The sequence below is a fragment of the Hypanus sabinus genome, unplaced genomic scaffold (genome assembly GCF_030144855.1).
Source record: "Hypanus sabinus isolate sHypSab1 unplaced genomic scaffold, sHypSab1.hap1 scaffold_61, whole genome shotgun sequence".
Taxonomy (NCBI): Eukaryota; Metazoa; Chordata; class Chondrichthyes; order Myliobatiformes; family Dasyatidae; genus Hypanus; species Hypanus sabinus.
In genome coordinates, this window is record NW_026781466.1 from 1,093,994 (window position 1) to 1,117,764 (window position 23,771).

Consider the following 23,771-nt stretch of genomic DNA (forward strand, 5'->3'; position numbering starts at 1 on the left):
AAGAAGGAGAGATGGAGAGGGATGAAGGCACGAGAGAGCGGGGAAGGGTGTAGGGAAAGAGGAATGGTAGTTGAGCATGGGATGAGCAGAGCGCAGGATGGGGAAGGAGAGAGCTTGGGGAAGGAAGGTGGGAGGAAAAGTGGACGGGGGGGTGGGAGAAGAGCGGAGCGGGGAGGGGGCAAGTGGGAGGAAAGTGCGGGAAGGAAAGCGAGTGTTTTGAAATGAGCGACAGACACTATATAACCGAATAACCTCGGGTGTAGCGGCTCAGACTGACATCTCTATGTATGGTGAGCACACCGTTCACCCGGCACCTCACTGAACTCCGTCCGGTTTCAACATCACAGTAAGTGATGTCTCCGATTCTTCAGAACCAGGGAGCGTTTACAATCGGGTTTGGCTTTTGTCGGGCTCAGGAGGGAAGTCAGTGGGAGAAGGGAACTCTGAAGTCTTTAAATTAACAAATTAATTATTGACCAAATGGATTAAAAGAAACAATTACCTTCAACTACAAACATTCTCTAGTTGGTTTCTACTGAGACTCTGCAGAAAAACCTCTCTGCAGTGATATGCGAAATGTCCCCACAGGGCAGCGAAAGAGTCTCTCTCCCTCTTCGCCCTCCCTGACACACACTCACTCACATACACAGGAAAAACTATTGAGAATACAGAACTACTGTAAGATATTGGCATTCGGAACATCGTCGTGGACTATGCCACAGATCGATTCATTTAATTAAATCGCAAATATATATATATATAAACCACAGATATTGGGTGTTTGAAGTAAAATAAACTACTGGAAACTCTCAACGTCTAATAGCAATTGTAATAAGTAGACATTCAGATTGCAGACACTGGTGAACTTTCTTTTCTATATCGTCGGTGTTTTAATGTTTTTTCCTGTTACAGAAATATTTAAATTCAGTGTTAAATTAACTTTGTTCACAGTTGAACGTGAGCGCGAAATGTTGAAGTAGTTTATTTGTTTTAAACAGAAAAGCCGCTCCCTGCTCCGAGGAATGCCTGCGTGTCAGAATTTGCCCTGCAGACAGGCAGCAGCTTGCACACAGAAAATTGCACTGTGAGTCTCACAGAGCAGCAACACCGGCCCCTCCCCCATAGTTACTAAATGACCCTCCTCTGATGGTCTGGTGTAAAGTTAGAAGGAAACAACTTGAAAATATACCCACAGGGAGACTGAACATTCTTAGTGAATTGAGGTGAATTCAGCTTCTGTTCTTTATTTCTGATCTTCACTTCCAGTTGACACATTACCCGTGTTTTGGATCAGTGACCAAGAAGTTGCTTGCAAACAAGAGAACATTTGCAGATGCTGGAGCAACACACACAAAATGTTGGAGTAACTCAGCAGGCCAGACAGCATCTAGGAAAAGAGTGAACAGATGATGTTTTGGGCCGAAACCCTTCGGCAAGACTCCTTTCCCAGATGCTGCCTGCCCTGCTGAGCTGCTCCGGCATTTTGTGTGTATTGGAGGAAGTTATTCGCTCTATTTTGTCTCTTCTGGCGGTCGTGGTATTTGTGTTCTTGCATTATCCTGTCTGCACGGTTGAGATTCTAAACAATTCATGTCCAGGTTAAAAACAGTTCCTACATCAGGGGTTACGATTCCAAAGCAAGTGTGCAAAAAGATGTTTAGTCAACACGGCTTCTGTTTCCAAAACTTGTGACTTCAGATGAATGCATGTCATTTTTCTCATGACTGTGTTTATTGTTGGTGTTTCGAGCTGATTTCCTCAACGTCCTTTAAAAGAAAAGACGTTGATTCTGTTCAAGGTCTCGATACATAACAAACATTGTGGGTGGGGTGGTGACCAGTTACAGAAAGCGACAGGCGGCATTGCAAAGCGACCACCATTATTTCACTGTGTGGGGCAGCAGGCTTGATGGGCTGAGTGGCCAATTTCTGCCTGGTCTGTGCACAAGAAAAGCTCCGACTACAGAGTTACTGTAAACTAAGTTAACAAGTGCGGACCACGGCAAATAACCTACTGTTGAACAAAAAGCAACGATTGCAGTAATTAAATCATCCAGAACGTTGAGCGAGATGATAAGCAACAATGAACCTAGCACTGACCCCCACTGCACCCCACGAGTCACTGGTCTCCAGTCAGAGAGTCAAACCATCTTCCACCACTTACTGGCTTCTGCCGCAAAACCAATGTCCAAATCAATTTACCACCTCATTCTGAATGCCAAACCTTCTTGACTAATCTCCCAGGTGGGACTCTGCCAAATGTCTTGCTACATTGTACTGAACTATATATTTTTAATTCAGTGAATTAACTGTTCTCTCTCCACGTTGTTCTCTCTTCACGTTGTTCCAGTTTGATAACTGACCAACAACATTCTTGCGCTGCATACTTTGACTGCTCTGGGGAGAAACTAACCATGTAAGTTATGGTGGAGACTTTGCGGAGCTACGCTGTTGCCCAAGGCCCAGTGTCTGAGTCCAGGAGCTGATGACCCCGGGGCTGCTGCAGGACCGTCCACACTGCAAGTGTCCTCTCAGGGCAGTGGAGCGAGTCTGCCTCAAAAAGCCTCGGGTATCCCTGTGAACACAGCCCCAAACCGGCAATGCTCAGAGTCTGGCTCTCTGGAAAGTGAAATGAGAAAGATGGTTTCCCATCACTGACAAGTGGAGCAGTGGCATTACTGCCCCACGACGGCTGTGATTGCGTCCCAGGGATGAGGATGTGATCTTTGTCCGTCTGTCTGCACAGTTTGTTATTGGGAAACAGAGAAGTACACGGGAAGTGGATCTTCAGCCTGATAGGCCCAATCAGGATTAATCCCCGTAGAGTCATCAGGAGGTTGTGTCATATCACAGGCATACACCGTGAACGTTGTTGGCTTTGTGGCAGCAGTACAATGCAATATATAATAGTAGAGAAAAAACTGTATTACAATAAGTATCTGTTACTGAAAGTTAAATAAGTATTGCAACAATGAATTCAGTGAAGTAGGTTCGTGGGTTCCATGTCAATTCAGAAATCAGATGGCAGAGGGAAGGAAGCAGTTCCAGACTTATTGAGTGTGCGTCCTCAATCTCCTGTACCACCTTCCTGGTGATACCAACGAGAAGAGGGCATTTCCTTGGTGAATCAGATCCCTAATGACTGATGCCGCCGTTTTGAGGCATTGCTCCAAGACGATGTCCTGGATGCTATGGAGGCTACTGCCCATGATGGAGCTGACTGAATTGACAACATTGCTGAGAGTATTTCGATCCTGTGCTGTAGCTTCACCACTTCCCCCATCCTGCCATATCAAGCGACGTGCAGCCAGTTAAAACAGTTTTTACGGTACAACTGTGAGAAGAGCTTGGGCACTGGTATAATTGTTAGCCTTCTAAGGGATGTGGAAACTTCCAACTGCAGCAAAAATGACCCCATCTCTGAAGCATTCACAGAATACAACTCCTGTTTCTCTGGGGTGTCTGAAATCCCTTGTAAATCTGTGTGACGACAGCACCCACCACTTCCTCACTCTCTGTAAATCGATAGAAATACATAGAAAATTCCCACGATGTATTGTATTGAAGGAAAGGCAGATGAGCTTAGGTCATGGATCAACAGATGGCATTATGATATTTTCACCATTATTGAGACTGGCTTGCAGCGAACTGGCAGCTCAGTATTCTGGGGATCTGTTGTTTTGGACAGGACAGAGCGTGAGGGATTAAAGGGGTAGGGGTGGTTTCACTCAGAGAAACTGTCATGGCAGTGTGCAGTAAGGGCAGATGGGAGAACTCATCTAGTGAGGTTTTATAGGTAGATCGGAGAAATAAAATTTGTTTAAACATGTTAATGGGTCTGCCTTATAGACCACCCAAGAGTCTGTGGGATTTAGAGGAACAAATTAGTAGACGTCAGAGAATATTGCAAGAAACATAATTTGTTATAATTTGATTTTAACCTTCCACATACAGACTGGAACTCTCATACTGCAGATGTACTCATGTAGTTGACAAATGTCTCACAGAGGTTTCATTAATCAGTACATTGAAGTCCCAAAGACTCAAGTGTCCTACTTGATCTCCCATTAGGGACTGAGACAGGACAGATGTAACAGATGTCTGTGTAGGGAAACTGTTTGCATCTGGTGATCACAATGCCATCAGATTCAAAGGAAGTATGGAGAACGATGGCTCTGCTCCGTGGTATTGAGGCCCTGGTATAGAAAAAAAATTGATGCATAACAGGTGTAGGCAGGTAGGAAAAATTTGAGGTACTTATGGAGTTGAGGAAATGCAAGCTAAGATTGAGGAAAGAAACCAGGAAGGCTATCGGGTGGCATAAGGTTGTCCTAACAGACAAGGTGAGGGATCATACAGATGTTTTAAAAGCAAAAGGATTTCAGGAGACACAATTGATCATCTGGATTATCAGAATGGCAATGTACGCATGGAGCCAAAACAGATAGAGGAGTTCTGAAGTGGATCTTTGCTCCTGTGTTGAATCGGAAATTGAATCTATATAGGTGAGGCAAAGGAGAAGTGAGGCCACGGATGTTATACAAATTACAGATGAGTAAGTGTTTTGGGCAAATTGGGCAACTTCGAGTGTATAAATCCCCAGTGACTGCGAAGTTCAATCGTTGGACCCCGATGTAGGCGGATGCAGAAATTGCAAGGATGTAACCATTATGTTTAAGTCATGCTCAAAGACAGGAGAGCTACCAAGGGATTGGAGGATAGCTAATTTTGATCCACTGTTTAAAAAAGGCTCCAAAATTAAAACAGGAAATTATCGGCCGGTGCACTTGACATCAGTCGTGTGAAGACATTGGAAGGACTGGATATAGGAGTATTTAAATAAACAGGACTGATTAGGGACATCCTATATGACTTTGTGTGTTCTGGACAATCAATTGAGTTTTTCGAAGAGGTTACAAGGGATGTTACCAGGAAAGTTGATGAAGGCAAGGCTCTGGATATTGTCTACATGGACTTTAGCAAGGCATTTGGCAAGGTCCCGCATAGGGTGTTGACCTATAAATTTCATTCTCTTGGCATTCAAGTTGGGTTAGTAAATGGGAGTAGACATTAGCATAGAGGAGGAAGGCAGATAGTGGTAGCAGAAGGTTGCCTCTCTGACTGGAGACCCGTGACTGGTGGAATTCCGCAGGGATCGGTGCTGATATCCGTTGTTGTTTGTCAACTTTATCAATGATCTTGATGATAATTAGATTATCCGGATCAGCAAATTTGCAGATGGCACCAAGGTTCGGGGTGTATTTGACAGCGAGGAAGACTAACAGAGCTGACAGCGAGATCTGCACCAGGAGTAAAAATGTCTGACAATGGCAGATGGAGTTTAATGCAGGCTTGTGAGCTGTTACGCTTCAGTAGGATCAACCAGGGTGGGTCTTACACAATGAAGGGTTCGGCACTGAGGGGTGCGGCAGGACAAAGGCATCTGGGAATACGGATCCACAATTCATTGATAGTGGCAGCACAACTAGATAAGGTAGTAAAGAAATCTTTGGCACATTGGCCTTCATAAATTAAAGTATTCAGTACAGGAGACTGCATGGTATAAGACAGTTATGAGGCCTAATTTGGAGTATGTTTGCAGTTTACATCACCAACCCACAGGAAAGATGTAAATAAGGTTGACAGAGTACAAGGAAAATTTACAAGGATGTTGCTGCGATTGGAGGACCTGAGTTATAAGGGAAGATTGGATAAGTTACGACTTTGTTCCTTGGAACGCGGAAGATTTGGGGCAGATTTGATGGCGATTCACAAAATCATGAGAGGTATAGGTAGGGGAGATGGGGTAGAGGGATGAGGATAGTGAGGGTTAGGTCAGGGGATAGAAGGGAGAGAGGCTCCCATTTTAATCGGCAAACAACTCCCCCCCCCCCCCATGCTCATTTCAATCAGTGCGTCCTTCCCTCCCTGTCAATCATTTTAACATATGTGACGATTTTCAGTGAGTGCGTCACTCCCTCCCTCGGCAAAACCTCTGGCCATTTGGAATAAATGACTTTTAAGAGAAATAAATTCAACAAGTATTTCCGGCGGGGTGTGGAATGAAATCGTGGGCGGGGAGAGTTCTTGTGACAATAATTGTCCGGATGGAAATGCAAACATCTCTCCCAGTTTTTTTTTCCAGTTAGTGGAAATATATAGTTGAACGTGTTTGCTTTAATTTCAGCAGAAATGCAGCTCCCTGCACCTGAACAGGCGAGGGAGGTTTGAACTGAAACTCTTATCCACGCCGGGCAGTCTTTCTTACACAGAGGGAGGAGCTCAGATCCTCCCTGAACCCGGGCTGGATCAAATCTGCAGCCTGGGACTCGCTGCGTCAAACAGAGAAACTCGGCCCCACTGGTTGCGATGAAAGAAAAAGGAGAGATCCACACGGAAACCCGGACAGAAAGGTTAACGCAGCCTGTTTGTTTTCCTCTTTAGGGTTGCGACATTGACCCCACTCCCGCCTCCTCCCGCTGTCAGACCCGTCCTGAGCCGGTGAGAGTTCATGTGACCGGGCTGCGGCAGTCCCGCTCCACCCCGGCTCACCCAGCCCTGTCCATCTGTAATGAGCGACCACTCCCGCCTCCTCCCGCTGTCAGACCCGTCCTGAGCCGGTGAGAGTTAGTGTGACCCGGACTGCGGCAGTCCCGCTCTACCCCGGCTCACCCGGCCCTGACCATCTGTAACGAGCGGCGGACACATCACAGCCGAGTGGCCTCGGGAGCAGCAGCTCAGACTCAACTCTCCGTACAGGGTGAGCACACCGGTGCAGGACCATTGTTGGTCACCGGGGAAGTCGGACTGTGATTTGCTGGGACCACACTGAACGTCGGCCGGTTAAACATCAGAGGTAAGTGTTGTCTATGATTCTGCACAACTATTCAGCGTTTACAGCGAGGCTCGGCTTTGGTCGAGATCGGGAGTGAATTTAGTGGGAGAAGGGAGTCCTGACATGTTGATGTTAACGAGTCAATTACTGTCCAAATGGATTAAGAGAAACGATGTCTTTGCCGTCAACCAGAAATACTCTCCCGGGGTGACTTCTACTGAGTGTGAGCAGAAAGCATCTTTCACCCTGGTAGTGAGATGTGAAATATCCCACGGGACAGTGACCCGTCACCGATCTCTCTGAAACAAGAGAAATCAGCAGATGCTGGAAATCCGAGCAACACACAGAAAATGCTGAAGGAACTCCACAGGCCAGGCAGCATCTATGGAGAAAAGAACAGTCGACCTTCGAGACCCCAGCTAATGTACTTTACATCACGTCATCGGTTCTTTCGCTCTTCCCTGCACCACAAAGAGTTAAACTTTCTTCACACTTGAATGACAGTGTTTTCACTGGAACTCTGGAATTTAGGAGGATGAGAGGGGATCTGATTGAAACGTATAAGATTTTTAAGGGATTGAAAACACTAGAGGCAGGAAACATGGTCCTGATGTTGGGGGAGTCCAGAACAAGAGGCCACAGCTAACAATAAAGGGTAGGTCATTTTGAACAGAGTTGAGGAAAAACTTTTTCACCCAGAGAGTTATGGATCTACGGAATGCTCTGCCTCAGAAGGCAGTGGAGGCCAATTCTCTGGGTGCTTTCAAGAAAGAGTGAGATAGAGCTTTTAAAGACAGCAGAGTCAAGGGATATGGGGAGAAGGCAGGAACGGGTTACTGATTGCAGGTGGTCAGCCCCGATCACATTGAATGGCGGTGCTGGCTCGAAGGGCCGAACGGCCTACTCCTGCACCTATTGTCTATTGTCCATTGTCTATAAAACTGCTCCCTCTGGCACCGACAAACATTCCACTCTCAAAATCACTGAGATCACATTTCATCTCCATGGTGCTGTTCGTTTGGAGAGAATGTTTCCCTGTGCTAAGGAACAGGAGGCGGAGAGACCCGCTGGTAACAGTGTAGGTTTATTTAATGATTATCACCAGGAGCTGACTGAACATTAACCAGGGTGTGTTCATTACTTACTGAACCCGTAACACATCCTCACTGGAACAGGCTGGTAACAGAACCTGGAGCCGCTGTACACGGTAAGAAGCTATTTTTGCTGAAATATAAAATACACAAAGGCAGTCAGACACTTAAATGAGACTGAGAACGTATTCGCATGTTCAACAATTGAACTGTAGCGAATCGCTTTTGAAAGAATTAATAATTCCCTTCAGCTAATTGAATGCATCAACTTCCTGTGCGTGTCCCGCGGGAAACCGGTGTAGTTGGAGGTGTTATCGGAAACGCCGCTCTTTCAACCCAGCTCCGAATCATCAGCAAAGGCTCGGGAGGTGCGAGCTTCCCACATCTCGGAACTGTCCCCGGGCTACTGCTTGCAACAGCAGGAAGCCGATCCGTCCAGACTCGGGGATTTCCTGATCCCTGACCGAGGGAACTGAGGATTCGCTTTGCTTATTCCATCACTGGCGGGATCGACACTATCTGTCCATCCTAGACGGCATTTCGGTAGGTAGCTGCTGGGAGAGGGCGAAATTATGAGAACTCCTCACACTGCAGTTTATAGCGGGGGAGGGGTGTAAAGATGTGATGGCTCCATGATTTAGTTGCTTGGTGAGACCTGTTGATTCCTTTCTGTCAGAAGTGTGTGGATAGCTGTGAGATCAAAAGAATGTTTAACACAGTGAAATCTGCACTGTGTGAGTTGTCCTGTGAGGAAACGTCTGTCATCTTGACTTTTTTTCATTTATTGAGAAGAATTTGACATGACCTAAGTTTACAGGCTGGTATATACATTGCAGTTCTTTTTTTTTAATAACAATGTACTCGATTGCATCCGTAATAGTTTGGTAAAATCAGTGGGATATTTGATGCGGATAGTCAGAGGCTTTCTCTCAGGGCTGAAATGGCTGCCACAGGAGGGCACATGTTTAAGGTGCTTAGGATTCAGTAAGAAGAGATGTCAGGGGTAAGTTGTTTTTTTACGCAGAGAGTGGTGAGTGGTGTGATGGGCTGCCGGCAACGGGGGTGGAGGTGGATATGATAGGCTCATATAAGAGACTTTTGGATAGGTACATGGAGCTTAGAAAAATCGAGGGTTATGGGTAACCCTAGTAATTTCTAAGGTAGGGTAAACGTTCGGCAAAACTTTGTGGGCCGAACGCCCTGTATTGTGCTGCAGGTTTTCTCGGTTCCATGTTTTTCAATGTTACTTGTTTGCACGATTGACATTTTCCACAGGTTAAGTAAAGTTTAAGAACATCTCTGGAACAACGGCACCTGTTTCAAAGCAAGGATGCGGGATCGGTGCAGCAAACACCGTTCCGTTTTCAGAATTTCTAATTTCAGATGGATACATGTATTGTTCCTGTGTTGACTGAGGGTGTTCTGAACTCTTCTCCTCAATGGCCAGTGGAAGCAAAGCCTTTGATTCTGTTGAAGGCCGAGATTCCTGATAAACAGTGGGTTACAGGGATGGACATGAGCGAATACGGAATGAAATTTCAGATCAGATCAGCCGTGATTTCATCACCTGCAGTTTCAGTTTTGAGGGATGTGTGGTCCAGTTCTGCGTACGGTATTCGTATGTCGACTGGAAAAGCTCTGACAATTTAAATAATGTAAGCTGGTATAATGACTGCATTCGAAGAGAGATATAATTTTATTTATATGGTGAGCTGAAAACAAGCATTAAATTGATGAACGATTTACCTCCGACTCTGTGCTTTAAGTATGTGCCCCAGCTACGTCAGGGAATTCAATTTATGACCAACTCGGTGAGTTGGACAACACGGTGTTGGACCGACAGGCAAGCTCCTGTCCATGACAGAGTTGCCGATGGCCCTCTATTTTTCTGAGCTCCATGTACCTATCCAGGAATCTCTTAAGTAATCCTATCGTATCCGCCTCCACCACTGTCGCCGGAAATCTATTCCACGCACTCACCACTCTCTGTGTAAAAAAAAAAAACTTACCCCTGACATCTTTCTCTGTACTGATATCCAAGCACCTTAAAACTATGCCGTCTCGTTGTAGCCATTTCAGGCCTGGGAAAAAAAAGCCTCTGACTGTCCACACGATCAATGCCTCTCATCATCTTATCTAGCTCTATCAGGTCACCTCTCATCCTCCATCTCTCCAAGGAGAAAAGGCCGCGTTCACTCAACCGCGCTGCCTGGCTGGCTTTGATACGTGTTAACGGCTGAGGTAACAATCACGTCATTCCACCCCCACCGTCACTATCAACAGAGTATTTACAATCTACGTTATTTTTCATTGATGCGAAGAGATGTCAATCACTGGTTACACCCAACTGCAGAGGCGGCCAGCCGAGAGGGTGGTACCAGCTGGGGAGACGGGTCTCCCGCTCCGGTTCTGAACTCACTGTCAAAGCGGAACAAACTTCAAACCAAAATGTCCCCCCTTTTTTATTCATCTCCATTTCCCTCTGAGGGAAGTTGGGGGCGTTTGTGAACCGTCTTCTGCAGCCGGTGTCTGATGTATGTTTGAGAAGCAGGAAGAGACCGCTTGTCCATCGGCTTGCTGCCGGCTCCCCGGAGTGGGAGAGATCCTGCCTGAAGAAGTAGGTTCAGTCATCTATTCTGATCAGTCTGATCTTCCAGTGATACAGTTTTATCCCTTGCAATCCTTTTGCTCTTATCATGTTTGTGGAATTCTCAATAACTCTCTTGTCTATCAGAGGAACTTCATGCCTTCTTTTAGTTGCACGGATTTCGTTTTTGAAGTCATCACACCTTCCAAGTACACATTCGCCACAAAGCAGCGGCCTGTCTCAATCCACACTTGCCAGATCCACTCTGATACCACCAAATTTGTGCTTTCTCCAATTCAGAATTCCAACCCACGGGTCAGACCGAGCCTTCTGTATATTTAGGTGCATATTATTGGCATCGTGGTCACCGGATGCAAAGTGTTACTATGCACAAATTTCTGTCCGCTGCCCTGCCTCATTCCTTCATAACAGATTCATTATTACACGCTTACCTTTATCTTCTGCGTACTGGTGAAGGAAAAGTTCTTCGACACATTTCATAACTCTATCTCACCTGGTCCATTTACAGTATGAGATTCCCAGTCATTATGTGGAAAGTTAAAATCACCAAGTTTAACAACCTTAAGTTTCTTGCAGCAATATACGATCTTCCAAATGTGTTCCTCTAAATCCCTGGGACTGTCGGGTTGTCTTTAATATCGCCCCATTACCGTGGCCATAACTTACTTATCCCTCATTTCCACACAGAATGCCTCATTAGTCGGGTTCTACAACTTGTCCTGACGGAGCACTGCCGTGACATTTTCTCTGACTGGTAACGCCACCCCTCTTTCATTAATCCTCTCCGCTCTGAAACGCCTTAAATAATTTTATCTCGAAATAGCTGTGCTGGGTGTGGAGTGTTTGAGCTGAAATTTCGGCCTGCAGCGGGACAGCCGCGTTGACAAGGAGGGTGGAGCCTGAACCTGGCTGGATCAAATCACAGCCTGGGATTGGCTGAATAAACCGGTGAAGCTCCGCCCAGCGAGTTGGAAAAAGTGCGATCGACACGGAAATCCAGACAGAAACTTCTTGCGACCGTGAGGGAGGGTTCAGACAGGCTCTGTAATTTCTGTTTGTTTTTGCTGCATTTGTCCTAGTCCCCTCTCCTCCCGCTGACCGACCTGTACTAGGCTGGTGAGGAGGTGTGGGATCAGAACTGCGGACGGCTTCATTTACCCCGGATCATCCGGACCTGCCCATCTGTAACGAGCGACTAACGCATTTCTAACCGAATCGCCCCGGGAGCAGCAGCACCGCCTGAGTTCTCGGTGCATGATCGGCTATCCAGGACCGCGATAAACCCCGGCCGGTTACCAACATCAGAGTAAATGTTGTCTCCGATTCTGCAGATCAGTGAGCGCTTAGAGCGGGGCTCGGCTGTTGTTCGGAGTGCGAGGGAAAACAAGGGGAGAAGGGAGTTCTGACACGTTCACTGAACTAGTTGTTGACCAAATACATTAAAAGAAACGGACGTCGTCACCTTCAGTCATACACATTTTCTAGGGCGGTTTGTACTGAGTCGGTGCGGAGGAACCTTGCTCACGGATAATGATATCCAGAATGTCCCACAGGGCAGGGCCGGGTCCCTACTCCGATTTTTCTCTCTCTCTCTCCCCCTCTCTCTCTCTCCCCCTCTCTCTCTCTCCCCCTCTCTCTCTCCCCCTCTCTCTCTCCCCCCTCTCTCTCTCCCCCTCTCTCTCTCTCTCTCTCTCTCTCTCTCTCTCTCTCTCTCTCTCTCTCTCTCTCTCTCCTCTCTCTCTCCTCTCTCTCTCTCTCACGCACACCGCACACGCAACACGCACACACACAATAAAAAAGTCACCACTCAGAATAACAGAGCGACCGTGAGAGTTTACTGTTTTACTGGCCGGGACGTCGCAGTGGAGAATGCCACAGAGCAATTTATTTAATTAAAGCGCAAAATATGATAATAAAACTACAAATGATGGGAGTTTAGGGTAAAATTAACTTCTGAAATCTCACAAACTCTGGTAGCAATTGTAACAGGTAGTCATTCAGATTTCAGACACTGGGGAACTTTCTTTTCCCTACTATCGGGTGTTTATTGTTGTATTTTCTGTAACAGAAGTAATTAAATGCAATATCAAGCCAGCTTGGTGCAGTTGAAGTGGAGTGTCGAACTGGTCTGTTTGGTTTCAGCAGAGAATCCGCCCTGCGGACAGGCAGCAGCTTGCACACAGAAAATCGCGTGTGGAGTCTCACTGAACAGCAACACAGCCCCGACTGAGTGCAAGCAGAAAAGCATCTCTCACTCTGATAGCAACATAGGAAATATCCCACCGGGCAGTTACCCGTCACCGATCTCTCTCAAACAAGAGAAATTCAGTAAATGCTGGAAATCCGAGAAACAGACACAAAATGCTGGAGGAACTCTGCAGGGCCAGGCAGCGTCCATGGAAACGAGTAGAGTCAACGTTCGAGACCCCAGCCAATGGTACTTTACATCGCGTCATTGGTTCTATCGCTCTTCCCTGTAGCAGAAAGGGTTAAACTTTCTTCACATTTGAATGACAGTGTTTTGTCGAACCGGTTTGGATTTGAATTCAGTGGAACGGCCGCTCCCAGTTCTGAGGAATGTGACGGACAGGCAGCCGCTTGCTCGCAGACCCTGAGCACCGAGTCTCACAGAAACAACAAGCCGCCACCTTCCAAATCAGTCAATCATCTGCCCTCTTCCCCTTTCCAGTCCAGTCCTGATGAAGGGTCTCGACCCAACCGCCGACTGTTTACAACCCATCCATAGATGCTGCCTGACCTGCAGAGTTCCTCCAGTACCCTGTGTGTTGCCATGGTTTCGAGAGATCCCTGTGGGGCGGGGGGCGGGGCTATTTGTAAGAAACGACACACAGTATACTTGCGGAATTAAGGTGAGAATAATTCCGCTTCTGATATTTATTTCGGATCTTTATTTTCAGACAACCAGTTGTCTGTGCATTGGATCAGGGATCAGGGAGATATTTTTTAAGCCATTTCTGGCTCTGGTGCCTTTTGTGTTCCAACTGCTTCCTGCTGGCATGATTTACATTTTCCACAGGTTAGTTAAAGATTAAGATCAGCTCTGGAACAATGGCACTTATTTCAAAGCAAGGGGGGCGGCATCTGTACTGTAAACATCTGTTCCCTTTTCAGAGTTCCTTATTTCAGAGGAATGCATCGATTGTTCTTGTGTTGATTGTGAGCAATCTGAACTCTCCCTCTCAATCGCCATGAGTAAATGACGGAGCAGACTTGATGGGTCAGATTCTACTCCTATGTCTTATGGTCTTATCGTCTTAATACTCATTAAGGGGCCCAACATCCCCTTTGTGTTTCTGTTTGATCGAAACATCTGGAGTTTAACTTTTCCTTCCTGACTAGTTTTGAACAGTTTTATTCCATTTGAGTTTGAATATATATAGCCGAACGTGCTTGGTTTAATTTCAGAATAAAGGCGGCTCCCTGTACCTGAACAGGTAATGGACGCTTGAACTGAAACTGTACCTACGCCGGGCAGTCTTGTTTACACACGGGGCGGAGATGAGACCCTCCCAGGATCCGGGCTGGATCAAATCCGCAGCCTGGGAATGGCTGAGTTAAACAGAGAAACTCCGCCCCACTGGTTGCGATGAAAGAAAAAGGAGAGATCCACACGGAAATCCGGACAGAAAGGTTAACGCAGCCTGTTTGTTTTACTCTTTAGGGTTGCTACATTGACCCCACTCCCGCCTCCTCCCGCTGTCAGACCCGTCCTGAGCCGGTGAGAGTTAGTGTGACCCGGACTGCGGCAGTCCCGCTGCACCCCGGCTCACCCGGCCCTGTCCATCTGTAATGAGCGACGGACACATCACAGCCGAGTGTCCTCGGGAGCAGCAGCTCCGACTCAACTCTCCGTACAGAGTGAGCACATCGGTGCAGGAACATTGTCGGTCACCCGGGAAGTCAGACTGTGATTTCCCGGGACCACACTGAACGCCGTCCGGTTACAACATCAGAGGTAAGTGTTGTCTGTGATACTGTACAATTGGAGTTTTTTGAGGGTGTAACAAAGATGTTAGACGAGGGTAAGCCAGTGGATGTTGTATACCTAGATTTTCAGAAGGCATTCGATAAGGTGCCACATAGGAGATTGGTGAGTAAAATCAGAGCTCATGGCATTGGGGGCAGGGTTTCAACATGGATAGAAAACTGGTTGGCAGATAGAAAGCAAAAGGTAGCAGTGAATGGGTGTTTCTCGTACTGGCTGGAGGTGACTAGTGGGGTACCACAGGGCTCTGTATTGGGACCACAGCTCTTTATGATTTATGTCAATGATTTAGATGAGGGCATTGAAAACTATATCAGCAAGTTTGCTGACGATACTAAACTGCGAAAAGGACGTTAGGAGAATACAGGGAGACTTGGATAGGCTGGGTGAGTGGGCAGATACTTGGCAGATGTCATTCAATTTGAATAAATGTGAAGTTATCCACTTTGGAAGCAGGAACAAGAGGGCAGAGTATTGTCTGAACGGTGTAGAGTCAGGTAAGGGAGAAATGCAAAGAGACCTAGGAGTCCTAGTTCACCAGTCAATGAAGGTGAATGAGCAACTGCAACAGGCAGTGAAGAGGGCAAATGGAATGTTGGCCTTTTGTTACAAGGGGAATTGAATACAAGAGCAAGGATGTCCTTTTGCATTTGTACAGGGCCCTGGTGAGACCACACCTGGAATATTCTGTACAGTTTTGGTCTCCAGGTTTACGGAAGGACATTCTGGCAGTTGAGGAAGTGCAGCGTAGATTCACTAGGTTGATTCCTGGGATGGCAGGGCTGTCTTATGCAGAGAGATTGGAGAGATTGGGCTTGTACACGCTGGAATTGAGGAGATTGAGAGGGGATCTGATTGAAACGTTTAAGATAATTAAAGGATTTGATAGGATTGAGGAAGGAAATATGTTCCAGATGTTGGGAGAGTCCAGTACCAGAGGGCATGGATTGAGAATAAGAGGTCAGTTATTTAAAACAGAGTTGAGGAAGAGCTTCTTCGCCCAGAGAGGTGTGCAGGTGTGGAATGCACTACATCGGAAGACGGTGGAGGCCAATTCTCTGGATGCTTTCAAGGAGGAGCTAGATAGATATCTGATGGATAGGGGAATCAAGCGATATGGGGACAAGGCAGGGGCTGGGTATTGATAGTGAATGATCAGCCATGATCTCAGAATGGCGGTACAGACTCGAGGGGCCGAATGGTCTACTTCTGCACCTATTGTCTATTGTCTATTGTCTATTATTCAGCGTTTATAGTGAGGCTCGGCTTTGGTCGGGATCGGGAGAGAATTTAGTGGGAGAAGGGAGTCCTGACATATTCATGTTAACGAGTGAATTATTGTCCAAACGGATTAAGAGAAACAATGCAGAAACAACGTCTTTGTGTGGTTACTCTCCAGTGTGGTTTCTGCTGAGTGCGAGCTGAAAGCATCTTTCACCCCGGTAGTGACATATGAAATATCCAACGGGGCAGTGACCCGTCACCGATCTCTCTCAAACAAGAGAAATTCAGTAAATTCTGGAAATTTGTGTAACACACACAAAATGCTGGAGGAACTCTTCTGGCCAGGCAGCGTCTATGGAGAAAAGAACAGTCGACCTTCGAGACCCCAGCTAATGGAGTTTACATTGCGTCATTGGTTCTATCACTCTTCCCTGTACCACAAAGAGTTAAACTTTCTTCACGCTTGAATGACAGTGTTTTCACTGGAACACTGGAATTTAGAAAGATGAGAGGGGATCTGATTGAAACATATAAGATTATTAAGGGATTGGACACGCTAGAGGCAGGAAACATGTTCCCAATGTTGGGGGAGTCCAGAACCAGAGGCCACAGTTTAAGAAAAAGGGGTTGGCCATGTAGAACGGAGTAGAGGAAAAACTTTTTCACCCAGAGAGTTGTGGATCTATGGAATGCTCTGCCTCAGAAGGCTGTGGAGGCCAATTCTCTGGATGCTTTCAAGAAAGCGTTAGATAGAGCTCTTAACAATTGCGGAGTCAAGGAATATGGGGAGAGGGCAGGAACTGGGTACTGATTGCGGATGATCAGCCATGATCACAGTGAAGGGTCGAATGGCCTAGTCCTGAGCCTATTGTCTATTGTCTATAAAACTGCACCGTCTGGCACCAACAAAGAAGTATTACCAGACAGATGTCTGCCCCCGTGAGATTTTCTATGAGGAATCTGTTGTCATCTTGACTTGTGATGTGACTTAAAACCTGTTTGCATACATCACAGTTTTTTTTTAAAATAACAATGTACATGATTGTTTCTGCAGAAATTTGGTAAAATGAGTGGGAAATTCGATGAGACATAAAGTATCCCGCGGAGTTTGACAGGGATGTGGACAGAATAGTTCCTCTTGTGTGAGGATCTGAAACCAGGCACTGCTAGTTGAAGACAGTTGAGATATTTTCTCTCTCTCTGGGTCTAGTGTGTCATGGGAATGACCGTCCTCAACATACAATTAATATTGTAATCCTGCAGCGTGGTGGCCCTTGATACACAAATGAGTGAGATGTTACAGGTGAGAGGCAGGATTGATGCGCCGAGATCACAGTCAGATCTGCGTTGGTCACAGTCAATGCGGGATGCTAATGTAATCAAATCTCCCATCGCTAACTTCTGGCTGACAAAAACACATATCAGTGGGCACTGTACTGTGCACGTCCCGTACCTAATACTGCGGCCACTGATTGTATGTCCGTGGTTTTCTACATCTGTAGCCCGTCCATTTCAATGTTCGACATGTTACACGTCCAATGACGCCTCTCTGCACAATGCATTTGCAGCGTGGTTATATGAGTTACTGTCGCCTTCCCGGCAGATTGAACCAATCTCGCTTTTCCCATTCGATCTCTCTCATTAACAAGGCGTTTTCCCTCTCAGAACTGCCGCTCACTGATCTTCTTCCGCGTCATTCTCCGCAAAACTGAGACTGTTGAACGGGACAATCCCAGGAGTTCAGCAGTTCCTGCGAAATTCAAACTGCACCCTCTGGCACCGACAAACATTCCGCTCTCAAAATCACTGAGATCACATTTCATCTGCATGGTGATGTTTGTTTGGAGACAGAACGTACCCTGTGCTAAGGAACAGGAGGCGGAGAGACCCGCTGGTAACGCTGTGGGTCTAGTTAATGATTATCACCAGGAGCTGACTGAACATTAACCAGGGTGTGTTCATTACTTACAGAACCCGTAACACAGCCTCACTGGGACAGGGTGGTAACAGAACCTGGAGCCGCAGTACAAAGTAAGGAGCTGTGGATATTGATATATAAACATCACAAAGGCAGTTAGCCACTTAAATGAAACTGAGAACTTATTGGGTTGTTCAACAATTGAACTGTAGCGAATCACTTTTGAAAGAATTAATAATTCCCTTCAGCTAATTGAATGCATCGACTTCCTTTGCATGCCCCGGGGGAAACCGGTGTAGTTGGAGGTGTTATCGGAAACGCTGCACTTTCAACCCAGCTCCGAATCATCAGCAAAGGGTCGGGAGGTGCGAGCTTCCAGCATCTCGGAACTGTCCCCGGGCTACTGCTTGCAGTAACGGGAAGCCGATCCGTCCACACTCGGGGCTTTACTGATCCCAGACTGGGGGAACTGAGGATTCGCTTTGCTTATTCCATCGCAGGCGGGATCGACACTATCTGTCCACCCGGTACGACATTTCGGTAGGTAGCTGCTGGGAGAGGGCAAAATTATGAGAACTACTCACACTGCAGTTTATAGCGGGGTGGTGGTAGAAGTGGGGAGGGGTGTAAAGATGTGATAGTTCCATTAAATTGTCGGTTGGTGAGAACTGTTGTGGGTCACCACCTGCAGTGTTGTTTCCCTTCTATCAGAAGTGTGTGGGTAGGTGGGAGATGAAAAGAAGGTTTGACAGAGAGACACATACAAAATGCTGGTGGAACGCAGCAGGCAAGGCTGCATCTATAGTGAGAAGCACTGTGGACGTTTCGGGCCGAGACCCTTCGTCAGGACTAACTGAAGGGAAAAATAGTAAGTGATTTGAAAGTAGTGGGGGGAGGGGGAAATGATAGGAGAAGACCGGAGGGGGTGGGGTGAAGCTGAGAGCTGGAAAGGTGACTGGCAGAAGGGATACAGAGCTAGAGAAGGGACGGGAGGCATCAGGAGAAAGAAAGGGGAGCACCAGAGGGAGCTGGAGAACAGGCAGAGTGATGGGCAGAGAGAGAGGGAAAAGGGAGGGGAAATTAAAACTAAATATATCAGATTGTACTGAAAGCAGGCACCGCCAGTTGGCAATTGAGATGTTCTCTCTCTCTCTCTCTCTCTCTCTCTCTCTCTCTCTCTCTCTCTCTCTCTCTCTCTCTCTCTGTCTGTCTCTGTCTCTGTCTCTGTCTCTGTCTCTGTCTCTGTCTCTGTCTCTCTTTGTCTCTGTCTCTCTCTCTCTGTCTGGTGTCTCATTGGAATGGCCGTAATATTCAGCAGAAGCAGATTATTACAATTAATTCTGTAATCTGTGCACTGTAATGGTCTTTGAAGGACAAGTGAGTGAGATGTTACAAGTGAGAAGCAAGGTTAAGGTGTTGAGGTCACAGACTAGATCGGTCACAGTAAATTCAGCATTTGAATTTCATTAAATCTCCCATCAGCATCCTCCGGCTGACAAAACACATCCAGTGAATTTTCATCATTCAGTACAGGGAAACAGCTCAGCTATTTGTAAAGTATGAGTGATAGCGAGGAAACACACAGACGGGAGGAAAGTAAACAGACCCATTAGTCATAATTTTATCTGATCGATCAGGTTACGTATTTCTAATAAGTGAACACTAATGTCAACGTGAAATATATTCTTATCTTGCTGTACTCGTTAGGCTGTGGTTATCTCCAGTTTGTAATCTCGACACAGTTGCTGCCTTGCCCATTATTGTAATGGCCCCATTGTGGACAAATATTGAAGTTTGCTTTATCAAAGGGCTGACTCTGAGATCAGTGGAGCTCCAGACATTTGGGGCACAGTGAAATCTGGTGAAAGGGAATGTTCGGTGTTCAAAATCATAACTTTTCACCAGAGTTGACAGCGCCCGTCCTGCTGCTGAGCTTTTCCTATAAGCTCACGGGGATCTATGTCCTTGCCCATCGCTGTGGTTTATAGTCTGAAAATAAATTGATCCCCAAATATACAATAAATTAATGCCAAGAGGAAAACTGCAGAAGCTGGAATTTCAAGTAACGAACACAAAATGCTGGAGTAACTCAGTAGGCCAAACTGTATGGAAAAGAGTACAGACGATGCTTCAGCAAGACCGGACAAAAAAAGAGATGATCGGTCAGAGCTAGAAGGAGGGGGAGGGGAGTGGAGGATGAGGTGGAAAATGATAGGTGAAACTGGAAGGGGGAGAGATGAAGTAAAGTGCTGGGAAATTGATTGGTGAGAGATGCAGGGCTGGAGAAGTGGGAATCTGATAGGAGAGGACAGAAGGCCATGGAAAATGAAAAGTGGGGAGAAATGGAGGCGATGGACAGGTAAGGAGATAAGGCCAGAGAGGGAAAGGGGGATGGGGAATGGTGAAGTGGGGGGGCATTATTACCTGAAGTTTGAGAAATCGATATTCATGCTATCAGGTTAGAGGCTACCCAGACAGAATATAATGTGTTTCTTCTCCAGTGTGAGTGTTTCCTCATCACGGCAGCTGAGGAGGCCATATATTGACATGTCAGTGGAAGTGGAATTAAAATGGACGGCCACTGGGAGATACCGCTTTTTCTGGCGGATGGAGTGTAGGTGTTCTGGGAAGCGGTGCTGCTGAAAGGTCTCGACCCAAAATGTCGACTGTTTTCTGTAGATGCCTCCTGGCCCTGGCCCGCTGAGTTCCTCCAGCATCCTGAGCATGTTGCAATGAATCAGTGTGATGATACCAACTGAACGGAGCCGGGATGCGGGTCGCGGTTGCTCCCTGGAGCAGATCGAGTTGTGGCCAGATACTGGAGGTAATCTGTGTCACCGTGCACTGAGGCACAATAGGAAGCCTGGACCAAACAGCATAATAGAATCATTTGCTTGAATCAGCTTTTGTGTCATATAATGCGCTGTGGAGCAGGGTGTGGAACTATATGCTGACTGATGTGAAGCCCAGGTTTATATGTGTGTTATCAACTGAATCTCACTCACGGTGGGTTCACTTACTGTTTGCACCCACTAAGTTCAGGGACTCGGATTCGCTGGAACTGAAACAGAAGCTCAGCACCAAGTACACACAGAGACCGTACTGGGTGGGGACCGTTGTGGTGTGACAATACGTCCCTCATCTTGAGAGGATATCTAGTGTTTATACCTGTTCAATATTGTCTTTAAAATTGTGTGGCATTACAGACATGGATGCTCTTTTCTGTGTGTGTGTGTTTTTAAGGAAAACAGGCATACATCTGGCAGTGTTACTTAAAATAAAACTCGATGGGCCAGATGTCCTTATTATGATCCTATGTCCTAAGATCTTATGGTCTTCTGCTGCTGTAGCCTGTTCACTTCCAAGTTCAAAATGTTCAGTGATCAGTGACACTTTTCTGCACACTACTGTTGCAGCCTGTGATTATTATAGTTACTGTCGCCTTCCCGGCAGCTTGAATTAGACTGGCCATTCTCCTCTCGTCTCTTTCATTAACGAGGTGTTTTCCCGTTCATCACTGCCACTCATTGGATGTTTCTTGTTTGTATTTCGTACCATTGCCTGTAAATTGAGACAGTTGTGTGTGACAATCCGAGAGATATTCACACTACACCGTCTGGAATCAACAATCATTCCACTGTCAAAGTCAACGAGACCACATTTCTTCCCCAATCTGATGTTTGTTTTGAACAACCCCTGGACCTGTTGACCATTTCTGCATGTTTTTATTAAAGTGACAGAGCTGGTAGCACGTGATTTGTTGATCAGCATTAACGAGCTGGTGTACAGGTGCACTTTGATAAATTACCACTGAGTTTATTTCCGATTTAGAGAACCCACTCACATCCAACTCAGTGTTATCATAAATGAGATCAGGATCTATTTATTGATTCCCGTGTTTCCCACAACTGGATGGCACAACTGTGAACGGAAAATTGTCGTAATGACAAGTGTGGGTTAATAGAAACATAGAAAACCTACAGCAAAATACAAGCCCTTCGGCCCACAAAGTTGTGCTGAACATGAACCTACCTTAGAAATTACTAGGCTTACCCATAACCCTCTATTTTTAAAGCTCCATGTACCTATCCAAAAGTCTCCTAAAAGACTGTATCATATCCCCCTCCACCACCGTTGCCGTCAGCCCATTCCACACACTCACTACTCTGTGTAAAAAAAAATCTACGCCTGACATCTCTGTATGTACTACCCATTACCTTAAACCTGTGTCCTTTTGTGGAAACCATTTCAGCCCTTTGAAAAAGCCTCTGACTATCCACATGATCAATGCCTCTCATCACCCTGTACACCTCTATCAGGTCACCTCTCATCCTCCGTCGCTCAAAGGAGAAAAGGCTGAGTTCACTCAATCTCTTTTCATAAGGCATTCTTCCCAATCCTTGTAAATCTCCTCTGCACACTTTGTATGTCCCCCATGTAGAATATGACCCATCTACAACCCTTCTTTGCCTTCTGTGGGCAAGCCAGTTCAGGATCGACAAAGCAATGTCCCCCTGGATCCCATGCCTCCTTACTTTCTCAATAAGCCTTGCATGAGGTACCTTATCAAATGCCTCGCTGAAATCCATATACACTAAATCTATTGTTATTCCTTCATCAATTTGTTTCGTCACTTAATCTTAATTTAGCATAAAATTCTGGGACCTATGCATAATAATCGCATAGAACAAACACATTTGAACATGGAACAGTATCGCACTTCCCTCTATCACGTACCCCGTTACCAAACCAGCAGAAATGAAATAATACGTTAGAGTCTGGAGGTACTGTAACTAAAGGTGTTGATTAGTACACTAAGTAATATAGAACCATAAAATGCAAATATGCAAAACAGGTTAGCAATCACATATACGAAGTGTGGAAATAGGAATCAAAAACAAGCTCTATCAAAGTCTAGGGGTAAATGAATAGTCTTAAGATGGTGCAGAGTTCAGTTCAGTTCAGTTTAATTCGAGGTAGTTGCTGTTGTACCGTTGGGGAGAGAGAGAGAGAGAGAGAGAGAGATGAGCAGCTGCAGCAGGCCAACCTTCCAGTGTCTTCTTGTTCTGTTGTATTGCTTGGTCATCGATTATGACCCCTCCATTCTCAGCTAGACCGTTCTTCCGTGGTGCGCCTGTCACCCAGGCGCGCGTGGACACACACACAAGCCCCCACCGGTCTGCCGTCTCCCACTGTGAGCCTCTAATCAATTCCCTTGAATCGATCCTCCGAACCCCCACCTTCCTGTGGGTGCACAATGCTCCTTCAGTGTCCTTTGGTGTGACTGCCTGTGTCTCAGCAGACTCGCTTTATTATCTCCCCTGACGGGGTACCAGCCATCCATCAACTGACCATGTCCATCAAACTGGGCGACTCCCTCCTGTCTCAGCAAGAATGTTAACGAGCAAAGAGGAGTGTCCTGGTAGCAAAGGTAAATAATCAGTGAAGAAGCCATAACACTAAATTATGTGTGTGTCTCTCTGTCATCTGTGTAGGATGCCTTTTTCTCTTTCTCTCTCTCTCTCTCTCTCTCTCCCTCTCCCTCTCCCTCTCCCTCTCCCTCTCCCTCTCCCTCTCCCTCTCCCTCTCCCTCTCTCCCTCCCTCTCCCTCTCCCTCTCCCTCTCCCTCTCCCTCTCCCTCTCCCTCTCCCTCTCCCTCTCCCTCTCCCTCTCCCTCTCCCTCTCCCTCTCCCTCTCCCTCTCCCTCCATAGTTCACGGGGGGGGGGGGGGGGTTCAACGCTGGACCCCATCTCCATCTGGTTTTCTCATCACACATAACACCTCTAACAGACGGGATATTGAGACTGAAAAGAACAACCAAAACTCTTTTATTGGCGACACATAGAGATCATGGAAATGGTAATGTGTAGCACACAGAAACTGAATTCACCTCATCAGAAGAATTGTACTGTGAGATGATCAGGCTCAATTGCATTACTATTCAGGATTAACGTTGATCACAGAAGACGTAGAAGATGTGCTGTAGATCTGTTGTTTCAGTAGACAAATTGGAGTGGATCCAGTTCACTGTTCAGACAGGAGCTGGTATGCTTCAACACCAGCCCCTCAAAATACTTCAACTGTGGATG

General features: G+C 46.4%; 1 protein-coding gene across 6 annotated transcripts in view; it reads left to right on the top strand.

The window, feature by feature from the left end:
* LOC132389602 (NACHT, LRR and PYD domains-containing protein 3-like) overlaps nucleotides 1-23,771 on the top strand; it is an 87,711-nt gene that overhangs the window by 968 nt on the left and 62,972 nt on the right. For 3 of the 6 annotated variants that reach the window (XM_059962087.1, XM_059962091.1, XM_059962092.1), the window contains exons 1-2: nucleotides 14,018-14,184; nucleotides 14,216-14,509. The gene's annotated coding sequence lies outside the window, so the exon portion shown is untranslated. Of the gene's footprint in view, nucleotides 1-6,671; nucleotides 6,856-8,018; nucleotides 8,042-14,017; nucleotides 14,185-14,215; nucleotides 14,510-23,771 lie in introns of those variants that run through there. The other 3 variants (XM_059962089.1, XM_059962090.1, XM_059962088.1) reach the window with 3 other exon arrangements.